At 41.9% G+C, this 9,018-nt stretch overlaps 1 non-coding gene across 1 annotated transcript; it reads left to right on the plus strand.

The window, feature by feature from the left end:
* Positions 1 to 8,646: 8,646 nt before the first annotated feature.
* On the plus strand, positions 8,647 to 8,753 carry LOC121224751 (small nucleolar RNA R71). The gene has a single exon (XR_005922496.1). It is a non-coding gene; the product is annotated as a small nucleolar RNA R71 (small nucleolar RNA).
* The last annotated feature ends 265 nt before the right edge of the window (positions 8,754 to 9,018 follow it).

Consider the following 9,018-nt stretch of genomic DNA (forward strand, 5'->3'; position numbering starts at 1 on the left):
TACTTTTTTTTTTTTCTCCATCACCCTTCTTTCATTATTTAATCACCATGCTTATTATTTTATTATTCTTAACATGCATCACTAGCATAACATGTTGGAGACATGTTTCCACCTATAGCATGGCCGGCCACTACATATTAGGGAGGGGGAATTTGACATGCAAGTCCCCTTTTTCTTCCACATGCACTAATAGGTCCTCATGCATTGACCTATCACATTTTAAAATTTTCTCATATAAGTCCTATTGACTAAATTCACATGCAATCGACTAAATCGAAGCTTGAAATTTTTTACACATTCATGATTACATATTCTAGACAATAAACATCACATTCAAACCTTTCGGTGACTCGGTTTAGCGGTCCCGAAACCACTTCCCGGCTAGGGTCAATTTTGGGCTGTCACAACTCTCCCTCACTTAAGAAATTTTCGTCCTCGAAAATCTTACCAGTAAATAGGTTTGGATATCGTTCCTTCATCGAGCTCTCGGGTTCCCAGGTTGCTTCCTCGATCCCGTGTTTGAGCCACAACACCTTAACCAACGGAACCCTTTTGTTTCGCAACTCTTTCACCTCACGAGCTAGGATACGTATCGGTTCTTCTTCATAACTCATATCGGCTTGAATTTCAACCTCTGATGGGCTAATTATATGCGACGGATCAGATCGATAGCGTCGAAGCATCGAAACATGAAAGACATCGTGAATCTTTTCAAGCTCAGGGGGCAAAATCAATCTATACGCAACTGGCCCCACTCGTTCGGAGATTTCGTACGGCCCAATGAATCTCGGGCTCAACTTGCCCTTACGGCCAAACCTAAGTACCTTTTTCCAAGGCGAAACTTTAAGGAACACTTTATCTCCCACCTGATATTCAATGTCCTTCCGTTTCAGATCCGCATACGATTTCTGACGATCTGTGGCTGCCTTCAAACTTTCACGGATTACTTTTACTTTCTGTTCAGCATCTTTAATCAAATCAACTCCGAAAATTTTACTTTCACCAAGCTCGGTCCAAAACAATGGTGTACGGCATTTACGACCGTACAAAGCCTCGTAAGGTGCCATCTTAATACTTGATTGAAAACTATTGTTGTAAGCGAATTCAATCAAAGGTACATACCGTTCCCATGAACCACTAAACTCAAGGATGCAGCATCTCAGCATATCCTCGAGTATCTGAATTATCCGCTCGGATTGACCATCGGTTTGGGGATGAAAAGCGGTGCTAAAATGCAGCTGGGTACCCAAAGCTTCTTGCAATTTCTTCCAAAATCGCGAGGTGAATCTCGGATCTCTATCCGACACGATAGAAATAGGTACTCCATGTAATCTCACAATCTGAGAAACATACAACTCGGCTAGTTTATCCAATGAGAAATCCGTACGCACGGGGATAAAGTGAGCCGACTTAGTCAGCCTATCAACAACAACCCAAATCGCATCCTTCTTACTTGCGGACAATGGCAGTCCGGACACAAAGTCCATTGTGACTCGGTCCCATTTCCACTCGGGTATCATGATCGGCTGAAGTAACCCTGAAGGCACTTGATGTTCCGCTTTCACTTGCTGACATATTAAACATCTCGAAACAAAGTCGGAGATGTCTCGCTTCATACCATGCCACCAAAATCGACGTTTCAAGTCGTTGTACATTTTCGTGCTCCCCGGGTGAATTGACATTCGGCTACAATGGGCTTCGTTCAGGATCATCGGAATGAGTTCCGAATTCCTTGGAACGCACAAACGACTTCTAAACCTCAAACAACCATCATCATCAATCTGAAACTCCGATTCCTTGTTTGGAACACACTCAGCTCGTTTTGCAACTAATTCATCATCGACTTTCTGAGCTTCATGAATTTGATGAGTCAATAATGGTTTGGCTTTTAATTCAGCTACTAACACATTGTCAGGTAGAACAGACAAGTGTACATTCATCGCTCGCAAAGCAAACAGTGATTTCCGGCTTAAGGCGTCCGCAACCACATTAGCCTTTCCCGGGTGGTAATCAATGACAAGCTCATAATCCTTCAACAATTCAAGCCAACGTCTTTGTCGCAGATTCAAGTCCCGTTGAGTCATCAAATATTTGAGACTTTTGTGATCCGAAAACACATGGCACTTCTCACCAAACAAATAATGTCGCCATATTTTCAATGCAAACACAATGGCGGCTAGTTCGAGATCATGGGTCGGATAATTTCTCTCGTGTGGCTTCAATTGTCTCGACGCATAGGCCACAACTCGACCTTCTTGCATCAATACACAACCCAACCCGAGTAGGGATGCGTCACTATAAACGACAAACTCTTTACCCGATTCGGGTTGCACCAAAATTGGAGCTTTAGTCAGATGAGTTTTCAGTTGATCGAAGCTTTTCTGACATTTCTCCGTCCATTCGAACTTAACATCCTTCTGAAGTAGCTTCGTCATTGGTGTGGCTATCATCGAGAAACCTTTGACAAATCGTCGGTAATAACCGGCGAGCCCTAGAAAGCTCCGGACTTCGGTAACGTTTCTCGGAGGCTTCCAGTTAAGTATGGCTGAAATTTTGCTCGGGTCAACCCGAATACCCAATGCGGATACCACATGACCCAAGAAGCTAACCTCTCTTAGCCAGAACTCACACTTACTGAACTTAGCATATAACTGCTTATCCCGCAAAATTTGCATCACTAGCCTCAGATGCTCAGCATGTTCGGCCTCATCTCTTGAATAGACCAAGATGTCATCAATAAACACAACTACGAACCGATCCAAGTACGGCCTAAAGATCCGATTCATCAAATCCATAAACACCGCAGGGGCATTAGTGAGCCCAAACGGCATCACTAAGAACTCATAGTGACCGTACCTCGTTCTGAAAGCAGTTTTGGGTACGTCCGAATCTCGAATCCGTAACTGATAATAACCCGATCTCAAATCTATCTTTGAAAACACCGATGCTCCCTTTAATTGATCGAACAGATCATCTATACGCGGTAACGGATACTTATTCTTTATCGTCACTTTATTCAGTTGACGATAGTCAATGCACAACCTCATGGTTCCGTCCTTCTTTTTCACGAACAATACTGGTGCACCCCAAGGCGAGAAACTCGGTCGAGCGAAACCTCTATCCGTCAATTCTTGCAACTGAGCTTTCAACTCTTTTAACTCAGTTAGTGCCATACGATACGGAGCGATCGAAATTGGCGTAGTTCCAGGTACAAGCTCAATTCCAAACTCTACTTCCCGAACAGGTGGCAAACCCGGTAACTCTTCAGGAAAAACATCCGGGTATTCACAAACCACCGGCACCGATTCGGGTTTCTTTTCTAACTCCTTGTCATCAAGTACATACGCGAGGTATGCTTCGCACCCTTTCCTTACATATTTCTGGGCCAACATTGCTGATATTACAGCTGGCAACCCCCTTAAGTCCGCAGACTCAACTCGGATTATTTCGTTATTTGCGCACCTCAAATCGATAGTCTTGCTTTTGCAATTCACAACCGCATCATGCGCGGTTAACCAATCCAAACCAAGAATAACATCAAACTCGTCGAACGGCAAAAGCATCAAATCAGCCGGAAAACAGGATTCTCGGATTAATAGAGGGCATCTCTTACACACTTTATCAACAAGTACGCATTGACCCAAAGGGTTTGATACTCGAATTACGAGCTCAGTAGACTCAACAGGTAGAGTCTTACTGGTTGCTAAGGTTTCGCATACATATGAATGAGTAGAACCAGGGTCAATCAATGCAATCACATTAGTATCAAAGAGAGTGAAGGTACCAGTGATGACGTCGGGGGAGGATGCCTCCTCTCGTGCGCGAATGGCATATGCTCTAGCAGGAGCACGGTTCTCGGCGCGATCGGCCGTATCAGAAGCCCCCCTCTGACTACCACCCCTGCCTCCAAAAATTCTCGGTGGTCTACCTCTAGATGTCACTCCACTAGGTCTTGCACCTTGAATCTTATTCTTCTCATCCAGCTCCGTGCAATCTCTAATGAAGTGGTCCTTCGAACCGCATCCGTAACAGGCCCTGTTAGTAGACTTGCCCCAACATTCACCTAGGTGTCGTCTTCCACATTGGGGACATTCAGGTTTCTCGTGCCGATTATTGCCCACACTAGCTACCGAAGTAGCTCGGGAGCCCATCGATGGTCTTGCCCTGATGGAAATTCCCGTAGTCGCCCTCGACTTACTAATGTCCTCCCTGAACTTCTTCACAGCTGAGAACGGAGCTTTACCCGTCGATCTTTTACGATAATCTCTAGCTTCAAATTCAGCCTTCCTCTTCTCCTTTCCAAGTTCCTCCGCCTTGCAGGCTCGTTCGACTAGTGTTACGAATTCCTTTATTTCCAGAATACCCATTAGTAGCTTTAAATCTTCGTTCAATCCTTCCTCAAATCTTTTGCACATAGCAACCTCATCAGCTACGCACTCCCGGGCATACCTACTAAGTCTTACGAATTCATGTTCGTATTCAGATACAGTCATACGGCCTTGCTTGAGTTCCAAGAACTCCTTACGCTTCTGGTCAATGAACCGTTGGCTAATAAATTTCTTCCGAAATTCCGTTTGAAAGAAGTCCCAAGTTACTCGCTCGTTCGGGACTATGGAAATCAATGTCCTCCACCAATAGTAGGCTGAGTCTCGCAACAAAGATACAGCACATTTTAGACATTCATCGGGTGTGCATGACAATTCATCGAACACCCGAATGGTGTTATCAAGCCAGAACTCGGCCCTTTCGGCATCATCAGTTACTATGGCCTTGAACTCCTCGGCCCCACGCTTCCTAATCAAGTCTACAGGTAGCTTACTCAGCCTCACAGGATCAGCGACTGACGGCCTTACAGGCTCTTGGGGTGGGTTATTCAAATTTGGGAATTGTTGGACAGCCGGGTTGGCTCGGGCATATTGCGCGACCCACTCATTCATCATGGTAAAGAAGGCTTGTTTAGCCCCCTCACCTTGATTATTCGCAGATGACTGGGGTTCAACAGGCGGCGTCCCTTGTGCAGGAGCAGCCGCTACGCTCTCAACGTCATCCGCTAGGGTTCTTTCTTCACCGGGATCCATTTACTAATCAAGACAAAAACATTTCAACCGTCAGAAGTCATCACCCTTTTAAACATTAACATTATGGCATGTATAGCTAGACTCATACGTGCTATGGAAGTCCTAGAACCGACTAAACCATAGCTCTGATACCAATAAATTGTAACACCCCAAACCCGAAACCATCATCGGGGTCGAACACGAGGTGTTGACTGGCTTTACCCTCTTACAAAATTTATTTTCCAGACACTGCCCAATCTGTGTACTAGTCGTTTTAAAATTCATATCTTGAGTTTCGTAACTCGAAAATCAGTTTCGTAATTTTTCCCAGAAACTAGACTCATGTGCCCATCTATGTATTTTTTTCTAGAATTTTTGGTTGGGCCAATTAGTACAGTTTATTAGTCAAAGTTCCCCAAGTTGCAGGGGTCGACTACACTGACCTTTGCCCATTACGACTGGGATATCTCCCTGCACGGGGCTTCAATACTGTTGCCGTTTGTTTCTATGGAAACTAGACTCAGAGAGGAATCTGCACATATATGGTACGACCCCTAATTATCTCTGGTTAATTTATAATGAATTTCCAAAGTTGGAGCAGGGAATCCAGAAACCGTTCTGGCCCTGTCCCACTAAAATCTGATTATCTCTTAATATACTGCCCATATGATCTTTTCGTTACTTCCTCATGAAAACAGACTCATCGAGCTTCGATTACATAATTTATTCATCAATTAATTCCACTCCTACTATTTTTAGTGATTTTTCAATCTCATGACACTGCTGCTGCCAGCATCTGTTACGAAAGTAACTAGGTCCATTTCATGCCTACCCTCGATCCAACTCAATCGAACATTCGTGCCATTTTCGCATGGCTTAAAGTTTACATGCCATAATTCAAACACAACGTACTAGCTTATACATGCCAAAATGATCTTCTAAGCACACTAAGAAGAAAGTACCAAAACTAGCTATCTGGTGTGATGACTTCGTTGACGGCCCGACCCCGTAAAAATTGATGAGTCCAAGCAACCTATAATGGGTGACAAGGAAACACCGGGTGAGTTTATAACTCAGTAAGTCATAAGCAATGCTCTACTATACATCAATAACATTATCACAAGAGGAATAAAATGGAATGAGACAATTTACTCCATCCATACCGAACCATACCATAGTTCCACCAACCTACCGATTCAATTTCATATCAATTCATGCCTTCACAATTCATATACTCATCAATAGGACATTGAAGCATTTTCATAAATCAATTTATTTTCGTTACAATCAAACCACAAAACGGCCTTTCACCCATCCTACGATAAATTTTTATGTACGTGACTTCAAGTATAGTTGTCACATAGGTTCAACTTACCGAGCTCAACACCAAGTATACGCATAGCATATATTAGCCATGTCCTCAAGACACTTACCCGATCCGCTGTCCGCGATCAGCTCAATAGTGTCGCACACATAGTGTCCATAATGATTCACGAATGTATATTGAGCCCGCACACTCAGTGCTATATAATCAACTCGCACATTTAGTGCCACGTAATCAAATCGCACACTTAGTGCTACATAGTCAAACCCGCACACTTAGTGCCGCATGGTCAATTCGCACACTTAGTGCATCATATTCATTTCGCACACTTAGTGCAACAAAGTAGAATCGCACACTTAGTGCTGTACAATTTAATCCCGCGCACTTAGCACCAATCTCATGGTCATAAATGGTTATCCCGCACATTTAGTGCCGAGATCAACAACTCATTACATCTCACCTCATTTATTTCATTCAACAATTTCATCATCACATACGTACATGCATATATATATGTACATTTATTCATTCCATTCAGCATCAATACACAACATTATGACCATTGAAATAATACCAACTACATGCTTAATGACTTACCTCGTGTTGGGTAAGACGGTTCCAACTCGGCTACTCGATAACCTTTTCTTTGCCTTTGCTCGATTCACCTCCTTTAGCTCCTTGAGCTATATCAATAATTTAACTAGTTTAACCACCTTGCTAAATATTTACAATCCAATCTCACATGTACATGTATGTTAGTATATTCGGCTAATAATCTCATGCAACTACCAAAGCCGAATCAACTAAATATACTTATGTATACACACATATATCATCATCGAAATCACCTAAGCTTAGACATCGATTTTTAATTTCAAGTAAGTTGCCGAATGCAACCTTACTAAATTCTCATGGATTCAATATACCATTACCATGAAATCAACAACCAAATTCATAGACAATTTAGGAAAATCACATTACAATTCTCATATTCAAGCAAAGACCATGGCCGAATGCACATATGACCTCATAACAAAAATATTGAACCTTTGGTTGCCCAATTAGCTTAACATCCATCAAATTTTTAAATCAAGAAGCTCACCTCATCTATAATCAACTCTCAATGCCCTAAGGCATCAAAAACAACATCAAAGAAATACAACCATCCATGGCCGAATGTCCTAGCCGAATTGTTTTAACCATGAGTAACATAACAAGCATAGATCGTGTTTATGGATATACCGTGGCCGATTCAAGCTAATCACCTCCAAAATCATCAACCATTTTCGTTGCATATAACATATATAAACATGAATAAGTTTCATATAATCCCTTAACACATTAATTTCTTTCATCAACAACCTTTTCCTTGAACACTTTCTCATGACCGATTGCTCATGTTATCAACAAGATTCAAAGTTTAAACATGGGCTATTTAAAACATGCATGCATCTCAAAGACAACATCAAACATACCTTAGTCTAACCACCACCATAGCCGATTTTTCTCAAGCCTTTTTCCCCTTCCTTTCTTTCCTCTATTCGGCCAAGGATGTTTAAGAATGAACTCTTTTTTTTTTTTTGTTTTCTTTCTTCAATTCACGGCAACAAGGGGGGGGTGAGACCATGTACTTTTTTTTTTTTTCTCCATCACCCTTCTTTCATTATTTAATCACCATGCTTATTATTTTATTATTCTTAACATGCATCACTAGCATAACATGTTGGAGACATGTTTCCACCTATAGCATGGCCGGCCACTACATATTAGGGAGGGGGAATTTGACATGCAAGTCCCCTTTTTCTTCCACATGCACTAATAGGTCCTCATGCATTGACCTATCACATTTTAAAATTTTCTCATATAAGTCCTATTGACTAAATTCACATGCAATCGACTAAATCGAAGCTTGAAATTTTTTTACACATTCATGATTACATATTCTAGACAATAAACATCACATTCAAACCTTTCGGTGACTCGGTTTAGCGGTCCCGAAACCACTTCCCGGCTAGGGTCAATTTTGGGCTGTCACAGGCTATCAATAAAGTGACTGCATCCAGCTCCATAGTAACAACAGCTCTCTTACCCGTCCTAACTCTTGTGGTAGGATATTGATAATCATTGTTGGAAATTTTTTCCAAAATCTCATAAGCTTCGTTATAAGATTTATCCAACAAATTACCATTGGTTGAAGCATCAACTACCATCCTCATATGCGCATTCAGCCTATTATAAAATATCTCCATCAGAGTCCAGTGTTGGAATCCATGCGTCGGACATTTCAAAATTAAATCTTTGAATCGTTCCCAAGCTTCATATAGTGTTTCATCCTCTAATTGTCAAAAATATGTGATGTCATTTCTAAGATTGGCATTCATATTTGGGGGATTATACCGCAACAAAAACCTCTGGCAAAGATCATTCCATGATGCCACTGTTTTCAACCATAAAGCATTCAGCCATGCTATTGCTCGATCTCTTAAAGAATATGGAAATAGTTTAAGTCGCAGAGCATCTTCAGGCACACCCTATTGCCTAAATGAGACACAAACCTCTAGAAAAAGTCATAAATGTAGTCTTGGATCTTCAATGGGTAGTCCACCAAACTGTCCTACTATTTCTAACATCTGAAAC

The sequence above is a fragment of the Gossypium hirsutum genome, chromosome D12 (assembly GCF_007990345.1).
Source record: "Gossypium hirsutum isolate 1008001.06 chromosome D12, Gossypium_hirsutum_v2.1, whole genome shotgun sequence".
Lineage (NCBI taxonomy): Eukaryota > Viridiplantae > Streptophyta > Magnoliopsida > Malvales > Malvaceae > Gossypium > Gossypium hirsutum.